We start from the raw sequence: 24,619 nt of genomic DNA, 5'->3' as shown, positions 1-24,619 counted from the left end.
AGCCCAAAGTTCACAGAGCTCACAGAGCCCAGAACCAGGGCAGAATTACTGACAGAATCAATATTCCCAGGAAATGTAGAAGATTAAGGTACAGTGAGGAGGGAGGTCAGTGAGGAATTACCTACCCTGGCATATTCTAGCATAAACAGTCCATCAATCAATCAATCAATTCTGCATGAAGGATAAGCAGGACTTCTAATAATGGTACAACCAGCCCATGACAACAACAGTGCTGATGTGCTTGTGTTTGCGGTGCTGAAAGGATAGCTCTGCCAATCTCTGGCTGGATAGGGATCGCTGCAATGTGGGCCATCTTGTGGTGCTGAAGGACAGCCCTGCTATTCTATCAGTGAGGAATAGCGGTGTAGAGGGCCCTTCCCTGGATTGAGCTCTGCCTGTTTTATGTTGTTGGATTGAGCAGTTTGCAGTGTTACTGCTGGCCTGGGCCGCCTGCCTCTCTCTGTGGGCTGAGGGAGGGGAAGGAGAACCTACGTAGCTTACTATGTGAGAGGGAAAGCTGCTCAGATGAATCTGAATCACAGAAGTGGGTCAGAGGTCAGAGGAATCCTCCTCCTAGCTAAACAAACTACCACGGACTCTCCCATCCAACCCCGTCTCTCCCTCTGTCTCTCCCCCATCTCTCTGGTGTCCCAGTGAGCTATCTAACCAGATCCAAGGAGGAGAGGAGTGCCGGCTGCCGGAAAAAGGACACAGCCTAGGGGTTCACTGTATCCTGGTCCCAGATCAGTTATTGCTGTGTAACAAGGCATAACATCAGACAGAGGAGTAGGCACAACAGATCTGCGGCCAGGCAAGGGAAAGTCAACCTAGTTTTGTCATTTAACTTCCAGATGACATGAATAATAATTTCCCTCAAGATATTCATACATTTTCCCTATTTGTTTATGTCTGCATATGATGGACTAAGGTTCAACACAGGGGAACTCTCCATGAATTAAAAGCTTCACTGGCTTCACAATCCTCTTGACTGGCTTCGTGAAAATCAGATTCAACCAAGCATCCGTTCTCCCACAATGCTACAAGAATGTTTCTTACCAGGGAAGACTATATAACACAATTCCAATGTAGGCCACTTTATCTGCCTGACAGCAGGGCTGAGGGGATATGGGAGAAGAGAGAGGAGATGGGACAGGAGAGGAGAGGAGAGTAGAGAGGAGATGGGAGAGGAGAGTAGAGAGGAGATGGGAGAGGAGAGGAGAGGAGAGGAGAGGAGAGGAGAGGAGAGGAGAGCGGTCCGAGAACAGAGGACAGGGGCTGTTTTAAGCAGTGCTTTATGCCTTGACTCCATAAAGCAGAGCCATGGTGATGAAAATGTCAGCAGAAGGAATAGAGCCTGAATTAGCCCTTAGCAGCAGGGAGAGAGGCCCGGTCAATACAGCTCAATAACACCTCGTGAGAAACTGCCTCCAACATAAGAAATAGCCCTGTCGCTCACACACACACACACACACATACACCTTTTGTGGCTGCCAATCTAGCATACTCCCTGCTAGCAAGTGAGGGAAAAGCACGATTGACCAACCTTTCCATAAATAAATTGATTTTCATAATTGAGAGAAAGGACAAGAGGCATTTGATTAGCTAGGGGGGCTAAGCATTCCCAGCACTCTATTCTCTAAACAAGAACATGTTACAGCTGTGACATGTTAGCCCCCCCAGGGGAAGGGTGTGTGTGTGTGTGTGTGTGTGTGTGTGTGTGTGTGTGTGTGTGTGTGTGTGTGTGTGTGTGTGTGTGTGTGTGTGTGTGTGTGTGTGTGTGTGTGTGTGTGAGTCTGGGTGAGGTTTTGGATTGAAAGGCTCTCCTCTCTGCAGGTGTTCATGGTAATTAATGAACATGTTAGTGGGTGATATGGTTATCCACAGTATGACAGAGAGTGGGAGTGAGAGGGAGAAAACAGCTCAAATTGGCCTGCTTCCCTCCATCACACAACCACATATGCACACACACACCTGCGTCCCCTGTCCCACACTGAGAGGAGCCAGGAGGAACTAACGGCCCTCTATCAACGTAGAGGAGGAGCACGAGGGGTGTGACACATCCCTCAGCCCCCTCTCCTCAAACCCCCTTAGAACACCCACCCACGGGGACCCACCACTCTTTCTAATACAGAACAAGTCATAAGAAAGAGGAAGGAAGGACGGAAGGACGGAAGGACGGAAGGACGGAAGGAAGGAAGGAAGGAAGGAAGGAAGGAAGGAAGGAAGGAAGGAAGGAAGGAGGAGAAGAGAAGTTGGGAATGTGAGCGATTGCCGGTTAGTGTGAAAGGTGAAAGACTGAAACAGGGAGAGCGAGATGGGGGGAGAGGGATAGAGGCCTACTTTGAAGAGAGATGGGTGATGATGAGAGTGGTCTGGCTCTCCTTGGCCAATAATTGGGCCATGTACCAGTCCTTAGATCCATAGACCTATTGGGCACTACAAGTACACTCATCTTCCCCAGCATCACCACACACACACACAGACACACACATGCACACCAGTGAGACGACTGTTAGCGACTTAGCTCTGTGCCTCTATCCCTCTCCAGTAACACACAACACAACTCTAATACTGTTAAATGACATTTCCCTATGATGCTCACACACCCTAGTCGTTACCCTCAACAGTTATTTTCCTGCAACATTGTCGTCTTTTGTATCACCAGACAAGTCAATTACAATCCGTGTTTTATTTATTTGTTTTAATCAAATCCCCCTCTCTCTGCAGACAGCTTTGAATCGATAGGAGGGAGAAGGTCATCTTTTGAGGGAAATAAGTGATGTTTTTCTGGCTTTGGAGACAGGCTGTAACAGGCTTTAATGCTGGTGTCTCAACACCCTGTTATTCACTGATAAGATAATGATGTGATCTATTTAGTATCTGTCAGAACCGAGGCCCTCGTCTCATGGTGCTGCCACAGGAGGGGAGAGACTGGGGGGAAGAGGAGAGAGAGGGAATGAGAGGTAGAGAGAGAGAGAAAGAGAAAGAAGGGGAAGGAAAGAGAAAAAGAGAAAAGAGAGAAGGGAAAGAGAGAAAGAAAGTTTGCCCCATGCATTTCCTCAGTTGCTTTCTTGCCAGCTAAAATATTTTACCAATAATGGGATCATTCTTTCATGTGTCTTTCATCTTAGTCATTTAGCAGATTCTCTTATCCAACGCAACTTACAGGTTTAATTAGGGTTACGTGACTTGCTCAAGGGCACTTCGGCAGATTTTTCATGTCGTCTGCCCGGGATTTGAACCAGCAGCCTTTTGGTTAGACCCAATGCTCTTAACCACTAGCCTACCTGCCGCCCACTCCTCTGCCTATCCCTCTCTCCCATGGTGCCTGGCAGAGGGCAGGTGTTGGCATTTACCAAGGAAATAGAAAGCAATGTGACGTGTTGCGTCCCAACAGAGGGTTTGGATGGAGGCGCTGTGTGTGTGTGTGTGTGTGTGTGTGTGTGTGTGTGTGTGTGTGTGTGTGTGTGTGTGTGTGTGTGTGTGTGTGTGTGTGTGTGTGTGTGTGTGTGTGTGTGTGTGTGTGTGTGTGTGTGTGTGTGTGTGTGTGTGTCACCATAGGATTTGGATGGAGAAGATTGGGAAAATGGGGACCCCTATCATGCTAGTCAATCTGTATTCATATGTTGAACACACATCTATGACAAAGACCGGAAATTTAGAATCAAATTCAGATTCAGATATTGCTTGTTTCCCATAAAAAGGGAAACAAGGAATATCTTCCCGACCCTAAAGCAAAACTGAGAAATTAGTACCAATGAGTCCGCAGGAATTAGTCTCCCTATGCCAGAAACAGTCTCATTGGACAGAAACGTCTGCCAAAATGGTAGAGACTGTAGACAAGCTCAGATCTTTCTCCAATATCCTAGAGGAGCAAGTGTATTTCTCTTTCTCTCCCTGTCCCTTCCTCTCCCCCTCTCTCTCCCGCCCTCTTTCTCTGTCTCTCTCTCTCTCGTTCTTTCAATTAGTTATTTCTGAGATGACCTTCTGTAGTTGAGTGACCTACTTCCAGGTCACTTGGTGTCTGAGCGGTGGTCGTTCCACCCACAGTGATTCAGCTCTTTTATCTCCAGCAGGAACGATTAAATGAAAAGGGGGAGTGTGTAGATGTAAGAAAAGGAAATCGTCTCGTTCTCTTTGTCTACAGGTCGTCCAGGGTTGTCTGTTAGGTGGCAACATTTGAACTTCATGACCGCATGTTGCAAAGCGTTTGTGTCGGGCATCAGTAAAAATATCACCACCAGACATTGTTTCTAAATCGTGGTTTCGTGGACACAGGTTAAGCATAGTTCCATCAGAAATAGGCTGAATATATGTCCGGAAATCCGACCCAAAAAGAATTGTGCAATAACATCTGAGTGACCACCCGAGTAGGCATCCCAGACAGGCATGCAGACAGGACAATCAGTCTGAATGGAGTTGCCTAGTTTATGAGCGAGAGACCGTAGTCATGTCACCAGTCACTCAGATTACTGGTCATGTATCTTTCATAAACCAGTCCGAGTAGGAGATCTCTTCCCTTTTAGAAAGAGGTACATTACATGGCTCCTTAACAATGTTGTGCTGCATGGCAGAGTGGCTCTTTGGACCAGTAGAGACACAGGGCTGGCTCTATCTTAACACAGACTTGTGTAGTATCACACAGACCTGGGTGAGAAAGACGCTTGATAACCCATACTCCCTTTTCAGCCTTTGCGGACAGTTTGGTGGAAAACGAGATCTGCACGGAGCACTGGAAGACAACTATGACATGTTTGGGGGATGATTTCTGGATGAACTCTTGACTCTTTTGATGTGTGTATGGTGGGAAATCATCCCCGGGCAATAGAGAACAAATAAAGAGCCATTACTTCAACTTGGTCGACATAGCGATTACAGAAGTGTACAAAATGCTCTTTTGGGCAAAACATAATTTGTTGAAACTCCCACTGACATCACAAAGTACTGTGCAATCGCATTTGCATGTACTTTATTCTTAAATCATTACAGGGATTGACTAAGATTAAGATTAGCTACTAATGATGATGAGCAGCCTTTATAGCAGGGGTTTTTCAACTCTGACCCTACGAGGATTGGAGCCTGCTGGTTTTCTGTCCTACCTGATCATTCATTGCACCCACCTGGTGTGCCAGGTCTAAATCAGATCCTGATTAGAAGGGAACAATGAAAACAGGCAGTAGAAATGGCTTCGAGGTCCAGAGTTGAGTTTGAGTGCTCTTCCTCAAATCAGAGACAGCTAAGGTCTCATCTCTCAGAGACGCAGGTATATCACTTTGTCGGACATCCAAGCAGACATTCCAGCTGCAGTGTGCTTGAGAGGTAAAGTGGAGGCACTCTCAGCAATATCAACAAACCGCCTGAATCATATTGTCTGCATATATAAATAATAGGCTGGTTGATCCTCCGGAAGCCCAGCTGAAGGGAAACATGTGGGGAACTGTGCCGCTGGTCGCCGATAGGCTCAGAGAGAGAGAAATGGGAAGATGACGAACAACTAGCTCCTCTTCTCACTCTCTATGTGGCTGCCCCTCACTGCATTCATTATGCACATCTGTGTGTGTACAGCGTGTGACACAGCCAGTGGGTGCAGGTGCTTGTTAAGGGCTGGGGTTGAGGAAAACATTGTTGTTAGTTAGTGGTTGTCAGACATGTTCCCCATACTGACATGTGGTGGATTCATAAACCTTCAGAAAACACATTATTATTCTGCAAACAGTTACAGGAACACACACTCTCAAAACCATGCACACATGAACACACATGCACAAACATACACTCACACACACATGCACACGTGACCACACACCCTTAATGTGCATTTGAGAGGGAGCTGATTTCCTGTGAATGCTTCGCTGGAGCAGGAAGCAGGAAGCAGATATCATAATAAATATGCAGCAGCACAGTGGAGGAGATCAGAGATAGGAGCAGAGTTATCTACAGTGATTTCAGAGTGTTCATTACAAACCACCACCCACCCACGCTGGCACACCCACGCAACGACACCCACGCAAGCACACACGGGTGACACATTCTCCTCTCAATTTGACATTTTTGCAATTTCACTATTTCACTAAATACTAAAGTGTATTTGTGTCAAGAACAAATCCTCATTGAATTCTACATCCCCGGTTCATCGTTCTTCCAGGGCAATCACAAACACACACAAACACACACACAAACACAAACACACACACACACATACACACATACAGAAGAACTACAGTATTCATCTGGCAGTCACCTAAACCAGGTCTTCCACTGTGGGCTGAATGGAAACTGCATTGAGCTGTCCTTGCTGGAGGAAGGGTATCTATCTGCTTCATGATGGTGTGTGTGTGTGTGTGTGTGTGTGTGTGTGTGTGTGTGTGTGTGTGTGTGTGTGTGTGTGTGTGTGTGTGTGTGTGTGTGTGTGTGTGTGTGTGTGTGTGTGTGTGTGTGTGTGTGTGTGTGTGCGTGCGCGTGCGTGTGTGCGTGTGTGTGTGATTACTGTTGCCGAATGCCCATCTCTCATTGCTCCCCCATAACAGAGGCTGACTGGGGCCAGGCACAAAGAACTTTACAACCCTACTGAGGGAGACAGAGAGAGGGGCACACACACACAGACACAGCTGGAGCTGATGTGTACAATGAGGCCACTGTTTGTGTCCCTAACAGTACCCCCAACTGCTACCACTACCTCCCTCCCTCCCTTCCTCACACACACACACACACGCACGCACGGACGCACGCACACACCTAAAAACAACCCCCCTTCTTCCCATACACATCCCAGATGTTGAAAATGTATCCTTTGTCCTTCCACTCACCAGAATATAGAACCAAAAGAGGTGGGGAGGGGGTTGTCCCCTGTCCTCCTCACAATGTGTTACTACAGCTTGGGGCTCTATGTTGGAAACACATGCAACTTAAAAACAGAGGCAATTAGGATTGAATACATATTGCATTCCTTGTCCAATAGAATGGTTGCATTTTCACCAGAGAGTTGTGGCAGCAGAAACAAACTACACAGAGCAACATTGATCCTGTGGTAAAATATTAATTAGTGTGTGTGTATGGGGGGTATGACTTCAAGGTGAAAGACACACACACACTTTTAATGGCCTCCCCACACTAAATCAAGGTTGTCCATGTTGATTTATTTGCGGCTGAATAATGATTGCCGACGGGCGTATCAAAAACAATTAACTACGGCAAGAGAGAAGAAACAAACAACATTTGATATGACAGATGGGTCGTCTATGAGTGTGAGCAGTAAATAAGAAGGGACACAGAGTGTAGGGACAGCCGTGGTGTTGTAAGATCTTACCAGGCTACCCATGGGTTTGCAACATACTGAAGTTGATCAGAAGTGAGAATTATCCATCCTGAGGGAGTATGCTGGAAGCGATGAAAAGAGAGAAATGGAGAAAGGAGGATGCAGGGAGAGAGGGAAGGAGAGAGAAAGAGAGAGAGATGGAGGGAGAGAGAGAAGGAGGGAGAGAGAGAGAGTGAGAGAGAGAGAGAGAGTGAGAGAGAGAGAGAGAGAGAGAGAGAGAGAGAGAGAGAGAGAGAGAGAGAGAGGAGAGAGAGAGAGAGAGAGAGGGAGAGAGAGAGAGAGAGAGAGAGGGAGAGGGAGAGGGAGAGGGAGAGAGATGGAGAGATGGAGAGATGGAGAGATGGAGAGATGGATACAGGGAGGGAGGGTTGGAGACAGCGAAAGAGAGAGAGAAGGATACAGGGAGGGAAGGTTGGAGTGGGAGAGAGAGAGAAGGATACAGGGAGGGAGGGTTGGAGATAGAAAGAGAGAGAGAGGGATACAGGGAGGGAGGGTTGGAGAGAGAGAGAGAGAGAGAGAGAGAGAGAGAGAGAGAGAGAGAGAGAGAGAGAGAGAGAGAGAGAGAGAGAGGGAAGGTTGGAGAGAGAGAGAGAGAGAAGGATACAGGGAGGGAAGGTTGGAGAGGGAGAGAGAGAGAAGGATACAGGGAGGGAGGGTTGGAGAGAGAGAGAGAGAGAGAGAAGGATACAGGGAGGGAAGGTAGGAGTGGGAGAGAGAGAGAAGGATACAGGGAGGGAGGGTTGGAGTGGGAGAGAGAGAGAAGGAAACAGGGAGGGAGGGTTGGAGAGAGAGAGAGAGAGAGAGAGAAGGATACAGGGAGGGAAGGTTGGAGATAGAAAGAGTGAGAGAAGGATACAGGGAGGGAGGGTTGGAGAGAGAGAGAGAGAGAAGGATACAGGGAGGGAGGGTTGGAGATAGAAAGAGAGAGAGAAGGATACAGGGAGGGAGGGTTGGAGAGAGAGAGAGAGAGAGAGAAGGATACAGGGAGGGAGGGTTGGAGAGGGAGAGAGAAGGATACAGGGAGGGAGGGTTGGAGAGAGAGAGAGAGAAGGATACAGGGAGGGAGGGTTGGAGATAGAAAGAGAGAGAGAGAGAAGGATACAGGGAGGGAAGGTTGGAGAGGGAGAGAGAGAGAGAAGGATACAGGGAGGGAAGGTTGGAGATAGAGAGAGAGAGAGAGAGAAGGATACAGGGAGGGAAGGTTGGAGAGGGAGAGAGAGAGAGAAGGATACAGGGAGGGAGGGTTGGAGATAGAAAGCGAGAGAGAAGGATACAGGGAGGGAAGGTTGGAGAGGGAGAGAGAGAGAAGGATACAGGGAGGGAAGGTTGGAGAGGGAGAGAGAGAGAGAAGGATACAGGGAGGGAGGGTTGGAGATAGAAAGCGAGAGAGAAGGATACAGGGAGGGAAGGTTGGAGAGGGAGAGAGAGAGAAGGATACAGGGAGGGAAGGTTGGAGAGGGAGAGAGAGAGATGGAGGATACAGGGAGGGAGGGTTGGAGAGGGAGAGAGAGAGAAGGATACAGGGAGGGAGGGTTGGAGAGGGAGAGAGAGAGAGAGAGAGAGAAGGATACAGGGAGGGAGGGTTGGAGATAGAAAGAGAGAGAGAAGGATACAGGGAGGGAGGGTTGGAGAGGGAGAGAGAAGGATACAGGGAGGGAGGGTTGGAGAGAGAGAGAGAGAGAAGGATACAGGGAGGGAGGGTTGGAGAGGGAGAGAGAGAGAGAGAGAGAAGGATACAGGGAGGGAGGGTTGGAGAGAGAGAGAGAGAGAGAAGGATACAGGGAGGGAGGGTTGGAGAGGGAGAGAGAAGGATACAGGGAGGGAGGGTTGGAGAGGGAGAGAGAAGGATACAGGGAGGGAGGGTTGGAGAGGGAGAGAGAGAGAGAGAGGGAGCGTGACTGGAGGAAAGGAAAAAGGAGGCCCTTGATCCACTGCCACAGAGAGAAGAGATAGCAAGGTGAGTCGTTGGAGAAATCTGCCCTTTACATGAAAAGGCATTAGTCAGGCATTAGTCAGGCTGGGCCAGAGAGTGGAAAGGCTAACATGATTGGATCTGGCTGAGAAACATGGGACATACACTCACAGAGAGATGGGGGGTGGGGAGGTACTGTATAGTTAGTGTGGGAGAGGGGTTGTGCAGGGAGAAAGATATATATATATATATATACAACCCAGCAGCAGGACCGCTACCTCCACCTTTGTGCAAGGAGGTGCACTGCCAGAGCCCTGCAAAATGACCTCCAGCAGGCCACAAATGTGCATGTGTCTGCTCAAACGGTCAGAAACAGACTCCATGAGGGTGGTATGAGGGCCCGACGTCCACAGGTGGGGGTTGTGCTTACAGCCCAACACCGTGCAGGACGTTTGGCATTTGCCAGAGAACACCAAGATTGGCAAGTTCACCACTGGCGCCCTGTGCTCTTCACAGATGAAAGCAGGTTCACACTGAGCACATGAGCACATGTGACAGAGTCTGGAGACGCCGTGGAGAACGTTCTGCTGCCTGCAACATCCTCCAGCATGACCGGTTTGGCGATGGGTCAGTCATGGTGTGGGGTGGCATTTCTTTGTGGGGCCGCACAGCCCTCCATGTGCTCGCCAGAGGTAGCCTGACTGCCAATAGGTACCGAGATGAGATCCTCAGACCCCTTGTGAGACCATATGCTGACACATGCACATTTGTGGCCTGCTGGAGGTCATTTTGCAGGGCGCTGGCAGTGCACCTCCTTGCACAAAGGCGGAGGTAGCGGTCCTGCTGCTGGGTTGTTGCCCTCCTACGGCCTCCTCCACGTCTCCTGATATACTGGCCTGTCTCCTGGTAGCGCCTCCATGCTCTGGACACTACGCTGACAGACACAGCAAACCTTTTTGCCACAGCTCGCATTGATGTGCCATCCTGGATGAACTGCACTACCTGAGCCACTTGTGTGGGTTGTAGACTCCGTCTCATGCTACCACTAGAGTGAGAGCTCCGCCAGCATTCAAAAGTGAACAAAACATCAGCCAGGAAGCATAGGAACTGAGAAGTTGTATGTGGTCACCACCTGCAGAATCACTCATTTATTGGGGGTGTCTTGCTAAATGCCTATAATTTCCACCTTTTGTCTATTCCATTTGCACAACAGCATGTGAAAATTATTGTCAATCAGTGTTGCTTCCTAAGTGGACAGTTTGATTTCACAGAAGTGTGATTGACTTGGAGTTACATTGTGTTGTTTAAGTGTTCCCTTTATTTTTTTGAGCAGTGTATATATATATGTAGAGAGAGAGAGAGAGAACCCCCACTATTACACCCGCCCAAGCCCCATCCTGCGACCTAAGAGTTATGTATCAGATGCTCAACATGCTCTGCTCACACCTACTGTGATGGTCCGTGCCTAAACCACACAATAACAACACTAGACACTATGGAACACAAAGCTTTTACTATCTCATCCAGGAATATACAAGGTCTTAGTCATCTGCCTTCATCAAGACTTCAATAAAGAATCTGGAAATACAGACATTGTCATAAATGGTATAGAGGAGACGGACCCACTAGTTGCCCTCCAGGTTACAGAGAGCTGGTAGTCCCATCCACCAAACTACCAGGTGTGAAACAAATCAAATCAAAATGTATTGGTCACATACACATGGTTAGCAGATGTTTTTGCGAGGGTAGCAAAATGCTTGTGCTTCTAGTTCCGACAGTGCAGACACATCTAACAAGTAATCTAACAATTCCACAACAAATACCTGAAACACACAAGTATAAGTAAAGGAATGGGATAAAAACATCTACATATAAATATATGGATGAGCAATGACCGAGCGGCATAGGCAAGATGCAATAGATGGTATAAAATACAGTATATACATATGAGATGAGTAATGCAAGATATGTAAACATAATTAAAGTGGCATTATTAATACAGTGATCCATTTATTAAAGTGACCAATGATTTCTGAAGTCTGATGCAGGTAGCAGCCTCTCTGAGTTAGTGATGGCTGTTTAGCAGTCTGATCGCCTTGAGATAGAAGCTATTTTTCAGTCTCTCGGTCCAGCTTCGATACATCTGTATTGACCTTGCCTTCTGGATGGTAGCAGTGTGAACAGGCAGTGGCTCGGGTGGTTGTTGTCCTTGATGATCTTTTTGGCCTTCCTGTGGCATCGGGTGCTGTAGGTGTCCTGGAGGGCAGGTAGTTTTCCCCCGGTGATGCGTTGTGCAGACCGCGCTTTGCGGTTGAGGGCGGTGCAGTTGCCATACCAGGCGTTGATGCAGCCCGACAGGATGCTCTCGATTGTGCATCTGTAAAAGTTTGTGAGGGTTATAGGTGACAAGCCAAATTTCTTCAGCCTCCATAGGTTGAAGAAGCACTGTTGCGCCTTTTTCACCACACTGTCTGTTTGGGTGGACCATTTCAGTTTGTCCATGATGTTACCCTGAGGAACTTAAAACTTTCCACCTTCACTGCTGTCCCGTCAATGTGGATGGGGGGGGGGGGGGGGGGGGGGGGGGTTGCTCCCTCTGCTGTTTCCTGAAGTCAATAATCATGTCCTTTGTTTTGTTGATGTTGAGTGAGAGGTTGTTTTCCTGACACCACACTCCGAGTGCCCTCACCTCCTCCCTGTAGGCTGTCTTGTCGTTGTTGGTAATCAAGCCTACTACTGTTGTGTTGTCTGTAAACTTGATGATTGAGTTGAATGCGTGCATGGCCACGCAGTCATGGGTGAACAGGGAGTACAGGAGGGGGCTGAGCACGCACCCTTGTGGTGCCCCGGTGTTGAAGATCAGCGAAGTGGAGATGGTATTTTCTACCTTCACCACCTGGGGGCGCCCCGTCAAGAAGTGCAGGACCCAATTGCACAGGGCGGGATTGAGACCCCAGGGAAGAAACTCAGGGGTTATGCTAATTTGGTATAGAGCAGACCTAACCCACTCCATTAAATTAGTCAAAACAGGAACATTTGACATCTGTCTAGAAATTAATAAGGAAATTATCTCAACAGAGAAAAATGTCCTCATGTGTGCTACCTATATCCCCCCAATATAATCCCCATACTTTAACGATGACAGCTTCTCCATCCTAGAGGGTGAGATCAACAATTTACAGGCTCAGGGACATGTACTAGTCTGTGGCGACCTAAATCACAAAACTGGCCAAGAACCCGACACCATCAGCACACAGGGGGACAAACACCTACCCGGAGGTGACAGCATTCCCTCCCCCATATTTCCCCCTAGACACAACTACAGACACAACTACGACAAGATAAGTAACAAAAACAACTGCTGCAGCTCTGTTGGACCCTGGGTTTGTACATAGTCAAAGGTAGGCTTCAAGGGGACTCCTATGGTAGGTACACCTATAGCTCATCTCTTGGTCGTAGTATTGTAGACTACTTTATCACTGACCTCAACCCAGAGTCTCTTAGAGTGTTCACAGTCAGTCCACTGACACCCCTATCAGATCTCAGCAAAATCACACTCTACTTGAACAGAGCTATGCTTAATCATGAGGCAACCAAGCCAAAGGAACTGAAAAATATTAAGACATTCTAGAGATGGAAGGAATGGAGACAGTGCATGGTGGAAAAAGTATGTGAACCTTGGATTTAATAACTGGTTGACTCTCCTTTGGCAGCAATAACTTCAACCAAATGTTTTCTGTAGTTGCGGATCAGACCTGCCCAAACTGTTTCAGTTCAGCAATATTCTTGGATGTCTGGTGTGAACCGGTCTCTTGAGGTCATGCCACAGCATCTCAATCGGGTTGAGTTCAATGACTGGGCCACTCCAGAAGGCGTAGTTTTTTTTGTTGAAGCCATCCTGTTGTTGATTTATTTCTGTGTTTTGGGTCGTTCTCCTGTTGCATCACCAAACTACTGATGAGCTTCAATCGGTGGACAGATAGCCTTACATACTCCTGCAAAAAGTCTTGATAAACTTGGGAATTCATTTTTCCGTTGCAAGCTGTCCAGGCCCTGAGGCAGCAAAGCAGCCCCAAACCATGATGCTCCCTCCACCATACTTTACAGTTGGGATGAGGTTTTGATGTTGGTGTGCTGTGGATAAACCACTTCTCCAATCTTTTTGGCTCTATAATAAAGAACAAAAAACAAACAGCAAGTCAGCTAACCTGGAGTCCAATCAATGAGATGAGATTGGAGATGTTGGTTAGAGCTGCCCTGCCCTATAAAAAACACTCACAACATTTGAGTTTGCTATTCACATGAAGCATCGCCTGATATGAACCATGTCTCCAACAAAAGAGATCTCAGAAGACCTAAGATTAAGAATTGTTGACTTGTATAAAGCTGGAAAGGGTTACAAAAGTATCTCTAAAAGCCTTGATCATCAGTCCATGATAAGACAAATTGTCTATAAATGGAGAAAGTTCAGCACTGTTGCTACTCTCCCTAGGAGTGGCCGTCCTGCAAATATGACTGCAAGAGCACAACGCAGAATGCTCAATGAGGTTAAGAAGAATCCTAGAGTGTCAGCTAAAGACTTACATAAATCTCTGGGACATGCTAACATCTCTGTTGACGAGTCTACGATACTTAAAACCCTAAACAAGAATGGTGTTCATGGGAGGACACCACGGAAGAAGCCACTGCTGTCCAAAAGAACCATTGCTGCATGTCTGAAGATCGCAGAAGAGCACCTGGATGTTCCACAGTGATACTGGCAAAATATTCTGTGTACAGATGAAACTAGCGTTGAGTTGTTTGGAAGGAACACAAAACACTATGTGAATAGTGACCACTGTGACTGACCCAAAATTAAGGAAATCTTTGACAAAATACACACTCAATGAGCATAGCCTTGCTATTAAGAAAGGCCGCCAAAGGCAGACCTGGCTCTCAAGAGAAGACAGGCTATGAGCATACCGCCCACAAAATGAGATGGAAACTGAGCTGCACTTCCTAATCTCCTGCCAAATCTATGTCCACTTTTAGAGACACATATTTCCCTTAGATTACACAGATCCACAAAGAATGTGAAAACAAATCCCATATCTATTGGCTGAAATACCACAGTGTGCACAGCAGCAATATGTGTGACCTGTTGCCACAAGTAAACGGCAAGCAGTGAAGACAAACACCATTGTAAATACAACCCATATTTATGTTTATTTTCCCTTAGGAACTTTAACTATTTGCACATCATTACAACACTGTATATAGACATAATATGACATTTGAAATATCTTTATTATTTTGGAACTTTTGTGAGTGTAGTGTTTACTGTTAATTTTTAATTGTTTATTTATTAAATTTGTTGTTGTTGAAATTTAACCTTCATTTAACTAGGAAAGTCAGTTAAGAACAAATTCTTATTTACAATGACGGTCGACACCGGCCAAACGCGAACGACGCTGGGTTAATTCTGCGCCGCCCCATGGGACTCCCAATCACAGCCGGTTGTGATACAGCCTGGATTTGAACCAGAGTGTCTGTAGTGACGCCTTTAGCACTGAGATGCAGTGCCTTAGACCGCTGCGCCACTCACTTTTGTTTATTATCTATTTCACTTGCTTTGGCAATGTAAACATATGTTTCCTACGCCAATAAAGCCCCTTAAATTGAACAGAATTGAGAGAGAGAGAGAGAGAGAGACTGAGTGGTTACTGAAGGGGTAGAGAGGGACAGGATAGAGTGGTTACAGACATCCAGGCTATGCACACTGGTGGCAGCATATGGTGTGATCTGGGTTATGTTGGTCTTGGCTTCCTGGTGTGGTTTAAAGGTTATATATAAGGTTGTGTACACAACTGTGTAAGGGCCTCATAAAGTAGAGTTGTATTTAGCAAGGAAGAAGTGATAGATCTTTTCAGCACAGCAGGGATACAGTTGCTATCATTGTATCATCGTACAGTATCATACTGTATCTACCATAGTTATGAGAGCAGGTCAGGCTACATTATTACTAATAATGTGATTTTCTTACCATTATTGCTATTTTCGTTATAAATTGTCTACTCTGAAACTTAGTTCATGGTAGGCTAATCCCATTCGTCATTAGAATTGGAATAAACCAGATTAGAGAAGAGCCAAAGGGTTGTAAGATGTGTCCTGAAGTTATGGAAGATGATGGAGGGATGGAGAGATGGAGAGAGGGATGTGGTCTAGGCTGCTTTAATGGCACTGGGACAGGGAGGAGAGATGAGACAGACAAAGGAACGGAGAGAGGGAGAGGGAAAGATGGTGATGATAACAGATAGGGGTTTAAAGAACAGGAGTCCCCGCTCTAACACAGTCCTTACACAACCCCGTGTATAGAGGCAATATTAGGATCAACATAGAGAAAATACCCCCAAATAAACTAGATTAAGACATATAAGACGACCAATGTGAAACACGTCTGCTGCTATGGATTTGAATAAGAGAAAATAAGACCGTTCAAAGTCAACTAAGAAAAGTATTAAGAAACAGCTATTTTAGGAGCAGCGCTAGAATCAACAAAGACAAAAATAGACCCAGACACAAGACAGTATAAGAGACTGGAGAGGCGGTGTTGATGTAATGCTGCTAGCGTGGATGTGATTAGAGGGGCTGGGTCTCTGTACAGAACAGGGAATAGGCTGCCATTTGGGACGCACCCAGTGAGAAATGAAATGACAACAAAGGACAGATCAATGAAAGCTACTGTAAAATAAGGAACTCTATATTTAGAATGTGGGTTAGACTTATTCCCTTCTTAAAGCAAGCCTTAGTCGCCTTCTACGAATCCCATTTACAGTGTACACTTCTGTACTTCCTGGAAGGATAAGCTACAGCAAAATCTCTAACCATTAAAGATGTATAATGTTTACTGTATAAAGAGCTTGAAAGCATTTGCCTAACAAAAATACAAACAAAAACAGATTGTGTCTGGTGATTGTGTCTGGTGATGTGACAGATCGTAAAGACACACACATGAGCGTGACATGATCCTTAAAGACTTCTTAAGAGATCTGTTTAAATCTATTGGGCCTATGAGTTGTTCAGAATAATCCTTTAATGACTCAAGGCTGACCTGGATATCAGTGTGTGAGTGTGTGTCTGTCTGTCTCTCTCTGTGTGTGCCCACAAAGCTCATCACTAAGCAAAGGACACTGTGACTAAACACCTCCCTCTGCAACTGGATCCTGGACTTCCTGACGAGTCTCCCCCAGGTGGTAAGGTTAGACAACAACAAGTCTGCCACACTGATTCTCAACACTGGGGCCCCTCAGGGGTGCGTGCTTAGTCCCCTCCTGTACTCCCTGTTCTTCCTGTTCACATACGCACTATACATACACATGGATTTAGTACTGTAGATATGTGGTAGTGGTTGAATAGGGGCCTGAGGGCACACAGTGTGTTGTGAAATCTGTGAATGTATTGTAATGTTTTTAAAATGTTATAAACTGCCTAAATTTCGCTGGACCCCAGGAAGAGTATCTGCTGCGTTGGCAGCAGCTAATGGGATCCATAATAAATACAAATACAAAATATCCATGACTGCGTGGCCAAACACAACTCCAACACCACCATTAACTTTGCTGACGACACAACAGTGGTAGGCCTGATCACCGACAATGATGAGACAGCCTATAGGAGGGAAGTCAGAGACCTGGCAGTGTGGTGCCAGGACAAAAACCTCTCCCTCTATGTGAGCAAGACAAAGAAGCTGATCATGGACTACAGGAAAAGGCGGGCCGGATAGGCCCCTATTAACATCGACGGGGCTGTAGTGGAGCGGGTAAAGAGCTTCAAGTTCCTTAGTGTGCACATCACCAACAAACTATCATGGTCCAAACACAACAGTCGTGAAGAGGGCACGACAACACCTTTTCCCTCTCAGCTGACTGAAAAGATTTGGCATGGGTCCCCAGATTCTCAAAAAGTTGCACCATCACTTCCTGTTATGGCAACTGCATGACATCCGACCGACCGTAAGGCGCTACAGATGGTAGTGTGTACTGCCCAGTACATCACTGGGGCAAAGCTTCCTGCCATCCAGGACCTATATACTAGGCGGTGTCAGAGGAAGGCCCAAAAAATAGTCAACGACTCCAGTCACTCAAGTCATAGACTATTCTCTCTGCTACCGCATGGCAAGCAGTACCGGAGCACCAAGTCTTGGACCAAAAGGCTCCTTAGCGGCTTCTACCCCCAAGACATAAGCCTGCTGAACAATTAATCAAATGGCCATCTGGACAATTTACATTGACACAAACCTGCCCCTCCACCCCTTTGTTTTTACACCACAGCTACGCGCTGCTTATTATCTATGCATAGTCACTCTACCCCTACCTACATGTACAAATTACCTTGACTAACCTGTACCCCGCACATTGACTCGGTACCGGTACCCCTGTATTTAGCCTCGTTATTGTTATTTTATTGTGTTACTTTTTTACTTTAATGTATTTTTTTACTTTAGTTTATTTTCTTAACTCTATTTCTTGAACTGCATTGTTGGTTAAGGGCTTGTAACTTAGCATTTCAAGGTAAAGTCTACACCTGTTGTCAACGCATGTGATAAATAACATTTGATTTGTGTGTGTGTGTGTGTGTGTGTGTGTGTGTGTGTGTGTGTGTGTGTGTGTGTGTGTGTGTGTGTGTGTGTGTGTGTGTGTGTGTGTGTGTGTGTGTGTGTGTGTGTGTGTGTGTGTGTGTGTGTGTGTGTGTGTGTGTGTGTGTGTGTGTACATTCATGTAGATCTATGACAGATCTCAATCCATATCACCTCATAATGACCCATAAAACAAATGAGAGAGGAGACTTTATGTTGAGCTAAAGCACTGGTAGCAGTCAGCAGTAAGCAGTACGTAGCATCTGGAGGATTTAAGAGTACATCCGAGCAAGGTGAGGTCAGGGTGCTCTCTAACCTCTAACCTGTGTTCCATGCAGCATTGTGACTTACTATCAAGCTCATTAAAGCTCACTGTAAAGCACGTACATGATGAGATAAGGTCAGGCTGCAAGAGGATTCCACAAGATTAGAAAGTTCTATGGGAGGTTGTTTCTCTGAAGGAAATCCCTCTGGTCTCTATTGCATGGCTCTCCTTGGAGATATCTGATACTGCTTTCAGGGATGATATCAGTATCTAACAGTAGCATCTGCCTACATTTGGATGTCAACAACATGACATATGAATACGGTGATTTGTATGACCTAAGCTAAAGAATAGAGGCCCAAAGATTGATCACTGGGGAAGCCATTTTGTACGCACTGTATTCTATCAGGTAAATATGAATCCAAGCATTAAAAAAAGAAGGTTCTGGAAGCAGAACTAGGTAAAAGCCCTCCTGTTCTGAATCAAATCAAATTAGCCTGCATGAGAAAGAGGTCGTCAGCCTTAGAGAGAATGTTACATGATATTAAGCCCCTGAATGGAGACAGCAGCAAAACAGTGACACATGGCCACAAAGCGAACAACAGGGAACATCAGGACAATGTGCCCCCATTATGGCTCCGGCTGGGGTTTGTCTTGATCCATTATAAGGTCACAGTGGCAGATTATTTTATTCTGGGCAGATCAGGACCCTGCTGTGTGTCTGTTTCATGTGAACCATTTTCAATTTAAAGCCAGAGACAGAATAAACGGTACCAAAAAAGCATAGCTACTTCACCATACTGTGGACTGTAACTGAAAGTTGTGTCCAAATTTCACTTCATTTTGAAGACTACAACCTCCAATGTATCCAATATATTTCAACATTGCACAGACAGTGTACCACAAGGTATCAGACTCAGTACAGGAAACGTCCTCTGCTCCGGTTTCCACACATAATACACCTCTCTATGAGATCACTGATTACACAGCATTATTCTCATCTAGCTGTCGCTGTGCCCGCAAGGTCAATCAGAGGTCGCCGTGGCCTGGTGGGCTCAGCGAGCACAGCAGCCAGGCAGAGAAGATGATGGGAGGGAGGCAGGGAGGGAATCCCCAGGGGAGACACCGCCACTGTACCGCCGAAGAGCTCTCCTCTGCAGTTATGTGTGTCAACATCTCTGGGAGAGAGTTTGAAAAAATTTCACGCTGTCGCATTACTCCACAGGATTTGGGAACGGGAAAGGGGATACCTAGTCAGTTACACAACTGAATGCATTAAACCGAAATGGTCTTCCACATTTAACCCAACCCCTCTGAATCAGATTTGCATTTGGTCTCCGTGCTAATTAGGGCTGGTTGATATAACGGTATACTGGGTTTTACAATACTGTCTATAACGATATTTTGATACAGTGCTAAATCAAAGGAAAAGTTTGTTTTGTCCTAGTTTGGTGGAAAATAGATCAATCAGAATACAGAAAGACTTGTACAACCACTTAGAATTCATGTGTTTCCATCCTAGGGTCATGCACTGCTCGTAAAAAATATTTAGAACTTGTATTATTCAAAAACATAAAATACTGTCAAATACTGCCATGAATTTGACAAATATTGTGATATGATATTTTGGACATATCACCCAGCCCTAGTGCTAATGCTTTGTCTTTAAGCTCAGTGGCCAAACACAATCTTCTGGTGCACAAACAACCTTGGCTCAAATCCAATCGGTCATTTTCAGACTGCCTAGGTAGACTGGTTGAGGTACAAGACCCTAATCTATTCACAAGTGTGCATTGTTTACGTTTGACAGGCCCTCAGTCACCTCCTAAGGAGAGAGGTACAGGCAGAAAAATTATCATTTTCCCATTATGCTGAAGTGGATTTCTCTTCTCCCCTGAGGTGTTGGGGCTGTGTGTGTGTGTGCATGCGTGCGTGCGTGCGTGCCTGCCTGCCTGCCTGCCTGCCTGCCTGCCTGCCTGCCTGCCTGCCTCTGTATGAGGGAATGGGAGAGAGGGCAGGGAGAGAAGGAGAGAAAGAGATAAGGAAGGATAGGCTGAGCGATAGAGAAAGAGAGAGCGCTGCCCTCCAGCAGTGGAGGGGTAGTGTGCTGAGTGGCACCGTGCCGTATCAGGGCCAGTGTGTCAGTGAGCACAGAAAAATGAGCTGGCCAGATGAATCAATGATGATGAATCATGTCCACTGTTGAGGGCCGGCAATTTAGCTTTTCATTTTTTTAAAACACATTTGTCCCCTTATTTTAGAGGTGAGGCATTTTTACAATTTTTCTCGGGGCTGAGGCAGATGGCTACTGTGTCCTTTCAAACTAGGAATGTTTGTGGTAAAGGGCTTGCAATAGTCTGCAAACAAACAAGTAAACAAAGTGACAAAGACATCTGTTTAGGAGAGCATTCCATAAGCATTGGACAAGCGTTCCACAGGAGTTCCCTCAAGTCAACACTCGACAGACTTGATCTCAAGCACTAAACCATATTCATACAGAGCCAGTCAAATACATGAAACATGTTGGTTATAACAATGAAAGACGGATTGTTCAATTCCATTGTCCTACCAAGTTGTTGAATATCTGTCCATGTACAAAGTCAACCTTGACAGACTGTGAATGGCATTTTTTGTATGGCTTATGATGAAAATATGAAGTGTCAGTGATACTACAGTACTGTATCTCATCTTCCTGGTAGATTGGGTATCGTGAAGTCACCTTGAACCATCATACAGCCTATATCTGAAATGAGAACTCATCGATAGATGATGTCTCCATAAACCCATGTATAATCATATCATGTCCCAGTCAGAGAGAGAATGGAGAGACATACTGTAAGTTATGAATAATTCAACACAAGGCGAGGGCCAAAAATGTAAAGAAAAATGAAGTATTCAACTAGATGTTTAAGAACACTCATCATAATTTAAGTGTTAATTATTTAACAACTGTAGTGTGTGTGTGTGTGTGTGTGTGTGTGTGTGTGTGTGTGTGTGCGTGCGTGCGTGCGTGCGTGCGTGCACACATGGATGCTGTAATTTCAAGTATAATTGGCAAATGATTGCTATCGATTGAACCTTAGCTTCTGATAACTGCCCCTCCCCCACACTTAACAGATCAGCCGTGGGCTGGGGATAATATTCACAATATGGAATCCGTCAATATCTACGATTGAGCCACCACTAGACAGTTATGGAACGTAAAGATGGTGGAATCGTGTTTAAAAGCCATACAGAAGAACCCTTTGAACTGTTGACATAGTAGTCTGTATTTTATGTTGTTGGTATTGTTGTTTGGAACATAGAAAACAATTGATTTGCACCATGTGGAGGATCTGTCGTTATCTGTCTGTGTCTCAGAGCCTGAGGGGAGGGATTCTCATTGTAACACACTGGATCTGTGGGGGAGAGGAGGACACATGTGCACACACCCAAATATGTACACGCACACATGCAGTATTGAACATGTTTACGGTCAATTCCTTTGCTGTAAACAACAACAGAAACACAAAGAAGTGTGTGTGAAGGGTGTGTGAAGAGTGTGTGGAGGGTGGGTGAAGAGTGTGTGAAGGGTGTGTGAAGGGTATGTGAAGGGGGTGTGAAGGGTGTGTGAAGGGGGTGTGAAAAGTGTGTGGAGGGTGGGTGAAGAGTGTGTGAAGGGTGTGTGAAGGGGGTGTGAAAAGTGTGTGGAGGGTGGGTGAAGAGTGTGTGAAGGGTGGGTGAACAGTGTGTGAAGGGTATGTGAAGGGGGTGTGAAGGGTGTGTGAAAAGTGTGTGGAGGGTGGGTGAAGAGTTTGTGAAGGGTGGGTGAACAGTGTGTGAAGGGTGTGTGAAGGGTATGTGAAGGGGGTGTGAAGAGTGTGTGAGGGGTGTGAAGGGTGTGTGAAGCGTGTGTGAAGAGTGTGTGAAGCTAGTCCAGAAATCACAATAGTGAATGTACAGAGCAGCAGTGCAGCTGCAGCAGTCCTGGTTTTAGGTTTACATTAATTCAGGATCCTGTATGCGTTATCAATAAAAGGTGAAAACAGGACAACCAAACAATAGATCTCTGCAAACACATTCTCCACCGTACCATCGCCACCATGCTCTATCTGCAACACATTCTCCACCGTACCATCTCCTCCATGTTCTATCTGCAACACATTCTCCACCGTACCATCTCCACCATACTCTATCTGCAAACACATTCTCCATTGTACCATCGCAACCATGCTCTATCTGCAACCCATTCTCCACCATATCATCTCCACCATGCTCTATCTGCAACACATTCTCCACCGTACCATCTCCAATGCTCAATCTGCAACACATTCTCCACCGTACCATACTCAATATGCAACACATTCTCCACCGTACCATCTTCACCATGCTCAATCTGCAACACATTCTCCACCGTACCATCTCCACCATGCTCTATCTGCAACACATTCTCCACCGTACCATCTCCACCATACTCAATCTGGAACACATTCTCCACCGTACCATCTCCACCATACTCAATCTGGAACACATTCTCCACCGCACCATCTCCACCATGCTCAATCTGAAACACATTCTCCACCGTACCATCTCCACCATACTCAATCTGGAACACATTCTCCACCGTACCATCTCCACCATACTCTATCTCCAACACATTCTCCACCATACCATCTCCACCATGCTCTATCTGCAACACATTCTCCACCGTACCATCTCCACTATACTCTATCTGCAACACATTCTCCACCGCACCATCTCCACCATACTCTATCTGCAACACATTCTCCACCGTACCAACTCCACTATACTCTATCTGCAACACATTCTCCACCGCACCATCTCCATCTGCAACACATTCTCCACCGTACCATCTCCACCATACTCTATCTGCAACACATTCTCCACCGTACCATATCTGCAACACATTCTCCACCGTACTATCTCCACCATGCTCCATCTGCAACACATTCTCCAACGTACCATCTCCACCATACTCTATCTGCAACACATTCTCCACCGTACCATCTCCACCATACTCTATCTGCAACACATTCTCCACCGTACCATCTCCACCATACTCTATCTGCAACACATTCTCCACCGTACCATCTCCACCATGCTCTATCTGCAACACATTCTCCACCGTACCATCTCCACCATGCTCTATCTGCAACACATTCTCCACCATACCATCTCCACCATACTCTATCTGCAACACATTCTCCACCGTACCATCTCCACCATACTCTATCTGCAACACATTCTCCACCATACCATATCCACCATACTCTATCTGCAACACATTCTCCACCGTACCATCTCCACCATACTCCATCTGCAACACATTCTCCACCATACTCTATCTGCAACACATTCTCCACCGTACCATATCTGCATCACATTCTCCACCGTAACATCTCCACCATGCTCTATCTGCAACACATTCTCCACCGTACCATATCCACCATACTCTATCTGCAACACATTCTCCACCGTACCATCTCCACCATGCTCTATCTGCAACACATTCTCCACTGTACCATCTCCACCATGCTCTATCTGCAACACATTCTCCACCGTACCATCTCCACCATACTCTATCTGCAACACATTCTCCACCGTACCATCTCCACCATACTCAATCTGGAACACATTCTCCACCGCACCATCTCCACCATGCTCAATCTGAAACACATTCTCCACCGTACCATCTCCACCATACTCAATCTGGAACACATTCTCCACCGTACCATCTCCACCATACTCTATCTCCAACACATTCTCCACCATACCATCTCCACCATGCTCTATCTGCAACACATTCTCCACCGTACCATCTCCACTATACTCTATCTGCAACACATTCTCCACCGCACCATCTCCACCATACTCTATCTGCAACACATTCTCCACCGTACCAACTCCACTATACTCTATCTGCAACACATTCTCCACCGCACCATCTCCATCTGCAACACATTCTCCACCGTACCATCTCCACCATACTCTATCTGCAACACATTCTCCACCGTACCATATCTGCAACACATTCTCCACCGTACTATCTCCACCATGCTCCATCTGCAACACATTCTCCAACGTACCATCTCCACCATACTCTATCTGCAACACATTCTCCACCGTACCATCTCCACCATACTCTATCTGCAACACATTCTCCACCGTACCATCTCCACCATACTCTATCTGCAACACATTCTCCACCGTACCATCTCCACCATGCTCTATCTGCAACACATTCTCCACCGTACCATCTCCACCATGCTCTATCTGCAACACATTCTCCACCATACCATCTCCACCATACTCTATCTGCAACACATTCTCCACCGTACCATCTCCACCATACTCTATCTGCAACACATTCTCCACCATACCATATCCACCATACTCTATCTGCAACACATTCTCCACCGTACCATCTCCACCATACTCCATCTGCAACACATTCTCCACCATACTCTATCTGCAACACATTCTCCACCGTACCATATCTGCATCACATTCTCC

The 24,619-nt window shown here is 46.2% G+C and overlaps 1 protein-coding gene across 1 annotated transcript in view; it reads right to left on the bottom strand.

The window, feature by feature from the left end:
• LOC129831003 (thrombospondin type-1 domain-containing protein 7A-like) overlaps positions 1 to 24,619 on the bottom strand; it is a 214,181-nt gene that overhangs the window by 131,971 nt on the left and 57,591 nt on the right. The gene's annotated exons all lie outside the window — the stretch shown is intronic.

Source organism: Salvelinus fontinalis, chromosome 32 (assembly GCF_029448725.1).
Source record: "Salvelinus fontinalis isolate EN_2023a chromosome 32, ASM2944872v1, whole genome shotgun sequence".
NCBI classification, from domain to species: domain Eukaryota; kingdom Metazoa; phylum Chordata; class Actinopteri; order Salmoniformes; family Salmonidae; genus Salvelinus; species Salvelinus fontinalis.
This window is presented reverse-complemented; position numbering and strand designations above follow the sequence as displayed.